The sequence below is a fragment of the Bos indicus x Bos taurus genome, chromosome 21 (genome assembly GCF_003369695.1).
Source record: "Bos indicus x Bos taurus breed Angus x Brahman F1 hybrid chromosome 21, Bos_hybrid_MaternalHap_v2.0, whole genome shotgun sequence".
NCBI lineage: Eukaryota > Metazoa > Chordata > Mammalia > Artiodactyla > Bovidae > Bos > Bos indicus x Bos taurus.
Genome location: NC_040096.1, coordinates 32,595,389 through 32,607,559, shown reverse-complemented (window position 1 = coordinate 32,607,559; position 12,171 = coordinate 32,595,389). Strand labels below are relative to the sequence as shown.

General features: G+C 42.7%; 1 protein-coding gene across 7 annotated transcripts in view; it reads left to right on the top strand.

Annotated features, from left to right (window-relative positions):
• Positions 1–364: 364 nt before the first annotated feature.
• The window catches only part of PEAK1 (pseudopodium enriched atypical kinase 1), a 313,556-nt gene continuing 301,749 nt past the window's right edge, over positions 365–12,171 (top strand). For 5 of the 7 annotated variants that reach the window (XM_027521585.1, XM_027521588.1, XM_027521589.1 and 2 more), the window contains exon 1: positions 365–577. The gene's annotated coding sequence lies outside the window, so the exon portion shown is untranslated. The remainder of the gene's footprint in view (positions 578–12,171) is intronic. The other 2 variants (XM_027521591.1, XM_027521590.1) reach the window with 1 other exon arrangement.

Genomic DNA, 12,171 nt, shown 5'->3' with positions numbered 1-12,171 from the left:
TTAAATTGGTGATTACTGTGTGCTGGAGTCCTTGAAGATACATATTCTGTATTCGATGGTAGGCTGACCTAGGGGCCTGAGGCTCCAAATGAGCCAGTACTTCGTTCCCCTTTTCCGCTTAAACGTAATTGAACTAAAATTTCCCTTCACGCCAGACGAAGGTCCTGGTTGTCCCTCCCTCTTCCCTTGGCCACGCCCCCTCGGCCAATCAGACGTGCTCTAGGTCTCTCCCGGGAGGCAGGAACGCGAGAGGTGGGGCCTCACGGTGACTCCTCCCGCGGGGCTGAGGAGGGACTGGGAGAGAGCCGGTGTGCGCGCGCGCGCGTGTTCGCTCCAGGAGCGCGGCGGCGAGTGCGCGCGCGGAGAGGCGGCGCGCGAGGCTAGGAGGAGGCGGGCTGGCTGGTGGGCCGGGCGGGCGGCGGGCGGCCGGGAGCGCGCGGTGGACTCGGCGGCGGCTAGTAGTTAGTTAGTTGTTGTTAGTCAGTGTCAGTTGCTCGGCGGCGGCGCCGGCGGTCACCAGGAAGGGTACGGGACGGTCGGCGAAGGTGGTCACCGCGACGGCGTGTGAGCCCCTCAGGTAACGGGGGCAGGGTTGTCCGCGTCCCCTTCGATCCCTTCTGTCCTCTCGCGCCGGCTTGTGGGACTAGGGTCGCCGACGGGTAAGGGGGATGACCTGGGGGAATCCGGGCGGGGCGGCGCAGGGTCTGGGTGGCGCCGCCGCGGGGGCTTAGGCGGCTTGTGCCTCTGGCCCGGCGCGGGCTCTCCGGCCACGGCCACCCCCGCGCCCCGCCGTCCCTGGGGCCCGTCGGCGCCTCGCGCCCCCTGCCTCCCCCGCTCCCGCCCCCTCCCTCGCTGGCTGCGGTGGCGGCGGCCCCGGTGGCTCGGCGCCCCCCAGAGGAGGGAAAGTTGGGACCTGGCGGCGGGGGACGCCCCCGAGCGCAGCTGGAAGGCTGCTGGGGAAAGTGAAGCCTGGAGGAGGTGTACGCGGTGAGGCTAGGGCAGGAAGGACGCCTCTCGTTCCTGCGAAGTCTGCAGGGACATCCCCATCCACCTCCAAACCCGAGGATCCGGCGCAGCCTGGCCAACAGCGCCAGGGCGAAACCCGGTGGCTCTTTGCCTGCTCACTTCGCTCTGCGGTTTGTGAGCCCCCCTAACGTGCGGGTTTGCTTGGTTATTTGGGGGTTTTGAGTGGTTCGTGAGGTCCGTCTTGTATCTCCTTTGCCCTTTGATTCGTTCATTCTTGTAACTTTTCTTTCCCCCCACGATGAGGACTTGCCGTCTGAGCCCCTTTTCTACCCTCTCCCAATCGCCTGCACCATCCGTCTGAGAGCTTGATTTCTTTCTTTTTTTTTTTTCGCCCTTTGACTACATGAAAGACTGCTGAGAGCAACAGGAAAGAGGAGCCCTCCCACCATTAAATGTTACTTTTTTGCAGTCCGCTGTGTTTTTAAGATCCTCGTTTAGGAATCGGAGAGCTATGGAATGGAGTTACTGGAAGGCTGGCCTTGAGGGGATAGGAAAGGAGCTAAAGGAAAACTATGATTTCATTTCTGTTGGCCTTGTTATAGAAAACTCAATACATTTTTCTCTGTGTCTGTTAAATATGGTAAGATTATATATGAAAGTCTGATTTTGGGTCATTGTATGGTGTTGTCATCAGCTTTTCACCTGAATTGGGATTGCCTTGAGGATTCTGTGTTGGGGCCTACCTCTTGACTTTTATTCAGCCACAACGTCTTTTTTTTTCTTTTTTCCTTGATAAATGGAATGATGTGGTAATGTGTATAGTCGGAGAACCCATATTGCTCTCTGCAGTGTAGAAGTGAAAACCATGAATTACCCACAGGGGTAAAACTTTCTGTGAGCAATCTTGAATACTTGCTTCATGATGGCTTCTCCTGTAATCTCAGAGCACTTCTAGATAGCTCAGTTCACTGACTACCTTAATTACTTTCTGAAGTGCCTGCTTCTCTTTGGTGACTCGTTTAGTAAACTATAATGGCATGTATGGTACATTTTCTTGGCTTCAGAATGGGAGTTGTAGCCTCTGCCCAGAGATGAACAGTTAACAATGGAAGCAGAATTCATACGATTACTATGTGTTTTGGCTATGACCAACTCGCAAACTATGTGAAAAAACAAACATCTTTCCATAACTGTCAGAAGGGAAGAGGGGGAAATATTTTATCATGTCTTTATTTTTGGAGACTCTAACATGACTATATTAATGTGGGGAAAATGTCAAAGTATCTTCTATAAGCCTTTTTGATATGTGGTTCTCTTCTTCACCTCTGACCCTCCATTTAGGGTTTGACCTTTATGTTTGGCTGTGCTCCAGGATGAGAAGAAAAGTATTTTGGTGAAAGGAAAAGATAAGATTGCTTTGAACTATTATGTTACTGTGACTATTCATTTTACCCAGTGATAGTACAGAGAAACCTCCTCCATAATTTTTGTACCCCATTAACATTCAGTCAAAATTTATTTTTAAGAGTTTACCACGAGGCCCATAAAGAAATAATGCCACTTCATAACTGTTCCTGACAATCATGTTTAAAAATATGTTCCTGGAATGTGTTATATGTGTTCTCATATAAACATTTATCTTTGTACATTTATGATAATGTAAATATTTAAGTCTGAGAGCTTAAAAACTTTTATTTGCTTATTTGCATACATGTTTTTCAACATCTAGCAGTGCCAACCATATTTGCCAAATAAGCATCAGCCATAAATTCATGCTTTGGCACATTTCATATAATAACTCTTCTAAATTGCTCTATGGTGAAGCATCATGAGATTAGCATTTGCTTCATGAGAGAGATTTGTTGTTGTTTTTAACTGTAATGATGTTCTGTTTAAGTGGAACAGGTGCTGGGCTCTAGCTGTTTGTGTTGAAACCTGCCAAATCATACTCTTTTGTTGGATGGGTTATTTGAGTAATTTAGGAACCAAACTGTGGCCCCTGGCATGCCAAGTTGAGTTCAAGGCTCCATATCACTGCTGCAAATTCCTGTTTTCACTGTAAGAGGTGTGTATGATGAGCCCTATTTTCTTATTACTCTTCTCTTTACTGTAATTCCTGCTTCCTAGCATCATTCTGATCCTTTCATTACTGGAGCTCTTGGAAAAAAATCTAGGTTCCTTCTTTGCTGATTTGTTTTCCTTGGAGAAATTTTAGTAACTTTCAGGCCAGGAATAGATAGTTCACATTTGTTCAGCAAATATTTTGAGTGCCTTTTAAGTGGTAGGCATGGTGGAAATCCCTGAGTATATGTAGAATGATATACCTTTTTGCAAGGAGCATATAGTTTAGCAGAAGAAGATAGCTGATAACCAATAATTATAATGTGGAGTGATATATAACAGGTGTAAGTGAATTCCTTTGGATAGAAACACAGAGGAGGATGGGTACTTGGGAGCCTTGGGAGGGGAGTGTCCTGAAATGCATCTCAGTGAGTTACCTCAGCTAATCTTCAGAAATAGACAGGGCTAGGTTCAGAAAAAGAGAAAGGACATTCTAGACCAGTGCTGTTCTGTAAAAATATAATAATGTAAGTCACAAATGTAATTCATATGTGTATTTTAAAATTTCCTATTAACCCCATTAAAAAGTAAAAGGTGAAATTAATAATATATTTTATTTAATTTGATATATATAAAATATTTCAATCTGTAATCAATATAAAAAGTATTATTGAGATATTTGACGTTCTCTTTTTCAAACTAAGTTTTCAGAATCTGGTATGTATTTTACACTTACACCATATCTCAGTTGGGTCTAGCCTTGTTAAAGTATTCAATAGGCACATGTGGACAACAGAGTGTAGAACAGGGGATGAAAAAGTGTTAAGGAGTTAAATCACTGAATGCCTTATGAAACAAGCTAAGGGGCTTTAACTTTATTCTGAAGGCTGTCCATGGGGTCGCTAAGAGTCCGACTTGACTGAGCGGGTTCACTTTCACTTTTCACTTTCATGCATTGGAGAAGGAAATGGCAACCCACTCCAGTGTTCTTGCCTGGAGAATCCCAGGGATGGTGGAGCCTGGTGGGCTGCTGTCTGTGGGGTCGCACAGAGTCAGACACAACTGAAGTGACTTAGCAGCGGCAGCAGCAGCAGCAGCAGTGAGGATTTAGTTGGGTGGAGGGAGTCAGGGAATTATGCTGTGAAGAACCATATTTGTATTCTGGGCAGTGAGGTGAATGCTGGATTAGAGAAGGGCAAAACTAGAAGCAGAACCAGTTAGGAAGCCATTCCTGGTTAGAAATGATGAGAGAGATAGAAGAGGGGTGTATGTGTAACAGGTTTAGGAAGTATTATCAACAGGATAGGGTAAATAATCAGATTATAGAGTTGAGCAAGATTGACAGTTTAACATGATTCCCACGTTTCTGTTGTGAGCTACTGAATGGGGCAGACAACTAAGAGAAGCCAGCCATCTGTGCCAGATAGACCAAAGTTGAAAAAGGAGACTATGAGAGATTTGTCACGGAAGCTGAGGGAGAAGAGTATTTCAAGGACTAGGAGTGGAGAATACTGTATCTCGCCATGCAAAGGCCAAGTGAGATAAAAATGGGGAAAAAAGCCCTTAAGACCTGATGATTAAGTCATTTGTTACTTCAGTTGGAGCAGGTAGCTACATTGTAATGCTTTCTGGGTGAGGGGGTTGAAGAGCCAATGACAACTAGAAATGTAGCTAATTGTGAGAGATATAGTGTTTTCAACAGAGGACTGAACAAATAGTATAGGTGAAGGAGATGCAAGGGATTTTAGAAAAGTTTACTCTCTCCCCCCTTTTTAAAATAAGATTTGGGGCGTATTTATTTGGGCTTGTAATGAACCAATGTAGAGGAGAAATTAAAGTGGGGTGGGGAGGAGAGAGATGGGGAGCAGAGGTGATTGATGGTGCCAGGATTTGGGAAGCAATAGTAAGGGATGGGATCCAAAGCATAGGTAGAGAAGTTGGCCTTGATTTTCCTTCTTCGTTGAGCATGAGGAAAAGAGATGAAATTGGAGGCAGTGTAAACAAGTTTCTAAATGATGGGGACAGGAGGGAGAATGAGTTGATGTGTCTTCTAACATTTTTGAGTACCTGCCTAGAATGAGGGGGAGCATGATAAAATAGGGGTTCTTAAAAAAGCATGTCAATAATATAATAGCTTAATAGCTTTCAAGGGAATGGGAAAGAAATAGATACATGACTAGGATAATGAAAAAGAATTGTTAGGCAGCATAGAGGGCCCATTTGAGGTTCTAGACCTCAGATTTGTGGGGATTCCAGTTTGCATGGTTTGATTTTTCTCCAGCACTGATCACTCTGGGTATAACTGAAGAAACTCACAAGAGCTCTAAAGGTAGGTACTGTTATTCTCCTTGATGGTGAGATAACAACTGAGGTTCAAACCCTGGTGATTCAGTTCGAGAGCCCAGGCTGTTATGCACAGCTTTGTGCAGATGCCTGCTTGGTAGAGATACCTGAAGGGCAGTCGGCTGAGCAAATTAATGATGTTAAAAGGCTGTGACTGGAGTGAACTGTGGAGTCCAGGTTGGATCATGAGCAGAAATCATAGAAGAGGTGATTCAACTGGGAGAAATTGGGAGCTAGAGGTCAGTGTGAAGCCAAAGAGCTAGTGAGGAGGGAGCAAAAATATTAGCTTTTGTTTATGGCGTACCTACTACTATGTGTTATATACTTTAATGCCTTATTTCTCATTCTAACAAAAGTGTTATTAACCTTAACATCCATCCCTTTGTCATTCTTCTTGAATGAAGAAACCGAGGATTTAGAAAGGTTAAATCACATGTCTAGAGACACACTCTCAAGTGATAGAACCAAGATCTGAGCCTATTCTTTGCTCTCCAAACCATAGTCCTCTCTAGTGAGGAGTAAGAGAAAATGCAGTAATGATGCAAAGGGTAGAGCAACACTGGGATATTAAATTTAGGACTTCAAAGGTGTATCATTCATTTATCCAGTGTTTGTTTAGCATTAAGTGTGCTGAACATTGTTCTAGGTGCAGAGGTTATAGTAGTGAACCAAACGGACAAAAATCCATGCCCTGATGGACTTTACTTTCTGGAGAGAAAGACAGACATTAAACAAAATAAGTAACTTGTTATACAGTATTAGAAGGTGATGGATAAGTGCTGTAGAGAAAAATAGAGCAGGCAAGCAGGACAGGTATGCCAATGGGTATGTGCACTTTTAAAAGGATGTCTGGGAAGGACTTGGTGAGGAGTAAGCAGAGAATTTAAGAAGGAGGTAAGGGGGCACATTAGGTGGAAGAAACAGTTTTTTGCGTTGGCCCTGAGGCAGAAGTGTACTTCGTATATTCCAGAACACTAGGAGGGCGTTGTGCCTGGACTGGAGTGAATAGAAGAGTAACAGTGAATAGAATGGAAGAGTAGAAAGTGGTTTAGTTCAAGAAATAACTGGGTCCAGACTACATAGAGCCTGTAGAACACTGGAAGGGCTTGGGTGTTTACTTTTTGAGATAGAAACCATTACAGGATTTTAAGCAAAATGACATGGTCAGATTTATGCTTTTAAAACTCCACTCCAGCTACTGTGTTAAAAGCGTTCTAAAACAGTGAAGAGTAAAAGCAAGAAGATCAGTTAGGAGGCTCTCTTTAAAAATCTATTTGAGAGTTAGTGGTGTCTTACATTAGGAAACTGATAAGAAATGATTGGATTTGGATATATTTTTAACTTTTTATTTTGAAATAATTTTAGATTTATAGAGGAGTTGCGTAGATAATGCATAGAGTTCCTTAATGTCTCAGCATTATTGACATTTTGGACTAAATAAACCTGTGTTGTGGGGGTTGTCCTGTGCTATATAGGATGTTAGACAGATCCCTGGCCTCTGTCCATAGGTGGCAGTACCATCCCCCTGTTGTAACAATCAAAAATGTCTTTGGACATTACCAAATGCCCCCTATGGGGCAAAATTGCTCCTATTAAAAATCATTGCCATATACCCTTCACCTTTTTCCGCCTAATATTAATATCTTACATAACCACAGTACATTTGTCAAGCTAAGAAGTTAATATTGGTACAGTGCTTCTGCCAAGCTGCAGACTTTGTGTTTCACCAGTTTTTCCACTAATATCCTTTTTCCATTGCATTATCCAAACCAGGATACTACATTGGTTTTAGTTGTCGAGTCTCCTTTGTCTCTTCTAATGCATGAGTTTCTTGGTTTTTCCTTACCTTTTATGACCTTGATACTTTTGAGTACTGGTCAAGTATTTTTATAGGATGTTCCTCAGTTTAGATTTTCTGATATCTTCTCATGATTAGTTACAGAATTTTGAGGAAGAACACCACAGAGTAAAGTTCCCTTGTTAATATACCTTCTTATCAACATGGCATCACTGGGCGATCACTTAGGTAAGGTAGTTTTTGCCAGATTTTTGCATTAGAAAGTCATTATTTTCCCCCTTCCATACACTGGTCGTTAGAAGCAAGTCATTAAATTCAGCTTACACTCAAGGGGAGGGGAATTAAGCTCTACTTCCTGGAGGGAGATGTATCAAAGAATTTATGGACATATATTAAAACCACCACAGTAATTGGTAAATATTTTGAGGGAGATACTTTGAGCTTTTGCCAGTATCCTGTTTCTGCTACTTTTAGCATTCACCAATAATCTTGCCTGTAGTAATTATTGCTGTGATGTTCTAAATGTACTGTTTATTTTCCCTCATTCTTACTGCATTTACTGATTGGAATTCTTCTGTAAGGAAGGTTTGTTCCTTCTCTATCTTTTTATCTATCTAATCATATCAGTTCTAATTCATGGATACTTTATTCTTAGGGTTATAATTCAATTGGTATCATTATTTCTTTTATTGCCCAAATTATTCCAGCTTTGCCCATTGGGAGCTCTTTTAGTTGACTTCTGTGTCCTTTTGATACGCTCCTGTCCTTTGTATGTGTACGTGTTACGCTTCTTTATTCTCTGGCACTACTAGATGTTTCAGGCTTATCTTGTATCTTTCCTGCCTCAGCCCTAGACTCATTTCTTTTCACCAAACTCTCATTCCTTTTATTGGAGAATGGTATTTTGAGGTCAAGATCTGGATGCTAGGTGTGCTTGTTGTTAATGGGATATCACTTCTGCTAGATGCTCTCTGTGGACAGAGCTAGGAAATATATGTATGCTTACTAATCTGTGTATCCACACATACCTCTATTTATTTCTGTGTGTAAAATGTATCTCTGACCCTAACTAGGTATGTTTTGATCGAACAGGGTTTGCTGATGAATGTGGAATGTGAAAAGAGAGACATCAAGGATGACTCTAAAGTTTTTGGCTTAAGCAACAGGAAGGGTGGAGTTGTCATTTTCAGAGACGGGAAGACTATGAGCAGAGCAGGTTTCTGGGTAGAATTCAAGAGTTCCGTTCCAGACTGGCTACATTTTTGAGTTGTCTAATAGACATGCTAATTGAAATGTCAAGTCAGCAACTGAACAAATGAATCTATAGTTCAGAGGAGGGTGATGATCTAGGTTGTATACATTTAGAAATTATCAGTATAGATGAGATCACCTGAGTTGAGTGTAGTTAGAAAAGAGATTCAAGGACTGACCACAGGGCATCCCAGTTAGAGAGATGAGGAGGAATAGTTCTGTAAAATGGTAAGGATTGGGGTGGGACTTTAGGATGGATTTCATATCTGTTATTAATAAACAGTTTGTCAGTACCCATTATTTGCAAGGCACTGAGCTGTTTCAGGAGTTAGCATTGAGCCATAAATTTATAATCTAGGATGAGACAAATTACAGACTGAAAAAGAAAATAGCAGTGGAAGGCAAATACCAGATAATGGTTCAAATACATACTAAAAAAGCTAGTTAGAGGACATAGGCATCAGAAAAAATAAACTCAAGCATGTGCCAGCTACATATAAACACTGATATAAATATGTACCAGATAAGAAGCTTGTCAAGGTTTCAAGCACGCACTAGCAATTATCAAAACGGAGAATCTCTTCTGCATGTTGATCTTGGTTTCTTAAGTTGCTTCTGCTCTTGGTCCCCTGTCATTTTAAGGCCTCAGGTTAGTAATTGTGCCTTTAGTCATAGCTATCAATTAAGCAAGTGAACTGGTTAGGAGAGTTTCTGTTACACTTGACTTTTTAACTTTTATCTCTCTACCACCTTTCCAGAATCAATGGGATTAGACTTCAGACTGTTTAAAAATTTGTTTCAGTGTAAAATCAAGCAGAAGTGGCCTTCATCTTCTGTGAACATGTGACACTTTTGACTGCTGCTTTCATGGATCGTCTTCAGTTCAGTTCAATTGCTCAGTCGTGTCCGACTCTTTGCGGCCCCATGGACTGCAGCACCCCAAGCCTCTCTGTCCATCACAAACAGAGGTTACTCAAACTCATGTCCATTGAGTTGGTGATGCATCCAACCATCTCGTCCTCTGTTGTCCCCTCTCCTCCCTCCTTTAATCTTTCCCAGCATCAGGGTCTTTTCCAATGAGTTGATCTTCATATCAGGTGGCCAAAGTATTGCAGTTTCAGCTTAAGCATCAGTCCTTCCAATGAATATTCAGGACTGATTTCCTTTAGGATGGACTGGTTGGATCTCCATGCTGGCCAGGGAAATCAAGAGTCTTCTCCAATACCACAGTTCAGAAGCATCAATTCTTTGGCGCTCAGCTTTCTTTATAGTCCAACTCTCAACATCCATACATGAGTACTGGAAAAACCATAGCTTTGACTAGATGGACCTTTGTTGGCAAAGTCATGTCTCTGCTTTTTAATATGCTGTCTAGGTTGGTCATAACTTTTCTTCCAAGAAGCAAGCATCTTTTAATTTCATGGCTGCAGTCACCATCTGCAGTGATTTTGGAGCCCCCAAAAATAAAGTCTCTCACTGTTTCCATTGTTTCCCCATCTCTTTGCCATGAAGTGATGGGACCAGATGCCATGATCTTAGTTTTCTGAATGTTGAGTTTTAAGCCAACTTTTTCACTCTCCTCTTTCACTTTCTTTTTTTAAAAAAATTATTATTATTATTTTTTTACTTTACAATATTGTATTGGTTTTGCCATACATCAACATGCATCCGCCACGGGTGTACACGTATTCCCCATCTTGAACCCCCCTCCCACCTCCCTCCCCATACCATCCCTCTGGGTCATCCCAGTGCACCAGCCCCAAGCTTCCTGTATCCTGTGTCAAACCTGGACTGGCAATTCGTTTCTTATATGATGTTATACATGTTTTAATGCCATTCTCCCAAATCATCCCCCCCCTTCCCCCAGAGTCCAAAAGACTGCTCTATACATCTATGTCTCTTTTGCTGTCTCACATACAGGGTTGTCGTTACCATCTTTCTAAATTCCATATATATGCGTTAGTATACTGTATTGGTGTTTTTCTTTCTGGCTTACTTCACTATGTATAATAGGCTCCAGTTTCATCTACCTCATTAGAACTGATTCAAATGTATTCTTTTTAATGGCTGAGTAATACTCCATTGTGTATATGTACCACAACTTTCTTATCCATTCATCTGCTAATGGACATCTAGGTTGCTTCCATGTCCTGGCTATCATAAACAGTGCTGCTATAAACATTGGGGTACACGTGTCTCTTTCCCTTCTGGTTTCCTCGGTGTGTATGCCCAGCAGTGGGATTGCTGGGTCGTGTGGCACTTTCATCAAGAAGCTCTTTAGTTCTTCTTCACTTTCTTCCAAAGGATGGTGTCATCTGCATATCTGAGGTTATTGATATTTCTCCTGGCAATCTTGATTCCTGCTTGTGCTTCATCCAGCCCAGCATTTCTCATGATATACTCTGCCTATAAGTTAAATAAGAAAGGTGACAATATACAGCTTTGACATACTCCTTTCCCAATTTGGAACCACCTGGACATGTCCACAGTTTATTGTGATCCACACAGTGAAAGGCTTTGGCATAGTCAATAAAGCAGAAATAGATGTTTTTCTTGAACTCTCTTGTTTTTCGATGATCCAGTGGATGTTGGCAATTTATTGTGGATCACAATAAACTGTGGAAAATTCTGAAAGAGATGGGAATACCAGACCACCTGACCTGCCTCTTGAGAAACCTATTTGCAGGTCAGGAAGCAACAGTTAGAACTGGACATGGAACAACAGACTGGTTCCAAATAGGAAAAGGAGTACGTCAAGGCTGTATAGTGTCACCCTGCTTATTTAACTTCTATGCAGAGTACATCACGAGAAACGCTGGGCTGGAAGAAGCACAAGCTGGAATCAAGATTGCCGGGAGAAATACCAATAACCTCAGATATGCAGATGACACCACCCTTACGGCAGAAAGTGAAGAGGAACTCAAAAGCCTCTTGATGAAAGTGAAAGAGGAGAGTGAAAAAGTTGGCTTAAAGCTCAACATTCAGAAAACAAAGATCATGGCATCCGGTCCCATCACTTCATGGGAAATAGATGGGGAAACAGTGGAAACAGTGTCAGACTTCATTTTTCTAGGCTCCAAAATCACTGCAGATGGTGACTGCAGCCATGAAATTAAAAGACGCTTACTCTTTGGAAGAAAAGTTATGGCCAACCTAGATAGCATATTCAAAAGCAGAGACATTACTTTGCCAACAAAGGTTCGTCTAGTCAAGGCTATGGTTTTTCCAGTGGTCATGTATGGATGTGAGAGTTGGACTGTGAAGAAAGCTGAGCGCCGAGGAATTGGTGCTTCTGAACTGTGGAGTTGGAGAAGACTCTTGAGAGTCCCTTGGACTGCAAGGAGATCCAGCCAGTCCATTCTGAAGGAGATCAGCCCTGGGATTTCTTTGGAAGGACTGATGCTGAAGCGGAAACTCCAGTACTTTGGCCACGTCATGCGAAGAGTTGCCTCATTGGAAAAGACTCTGATGCTGGGAGGGATTAGGGGCAGGAGGAGAAGGGGATGACAGAGGATGAGATGGCTGGATGGCATCACTGACTCGATGGACATGAGTCTGAGTGAACTCCGGGAATTGGTGATGGACAGGGAGGCCTGGCATGCTGCGATTCATGGGGTCACAAGGAGTCGGACACGACTGAGCAACTGAACTGAACTGAACTGGACATGTCCACTCATGTCCAGTTGCTTTTTTACCTGCAAACAGATTTCTCAGGAGGTAGGTCAGGTGATCTGGTATTCCCAACTCTTGAA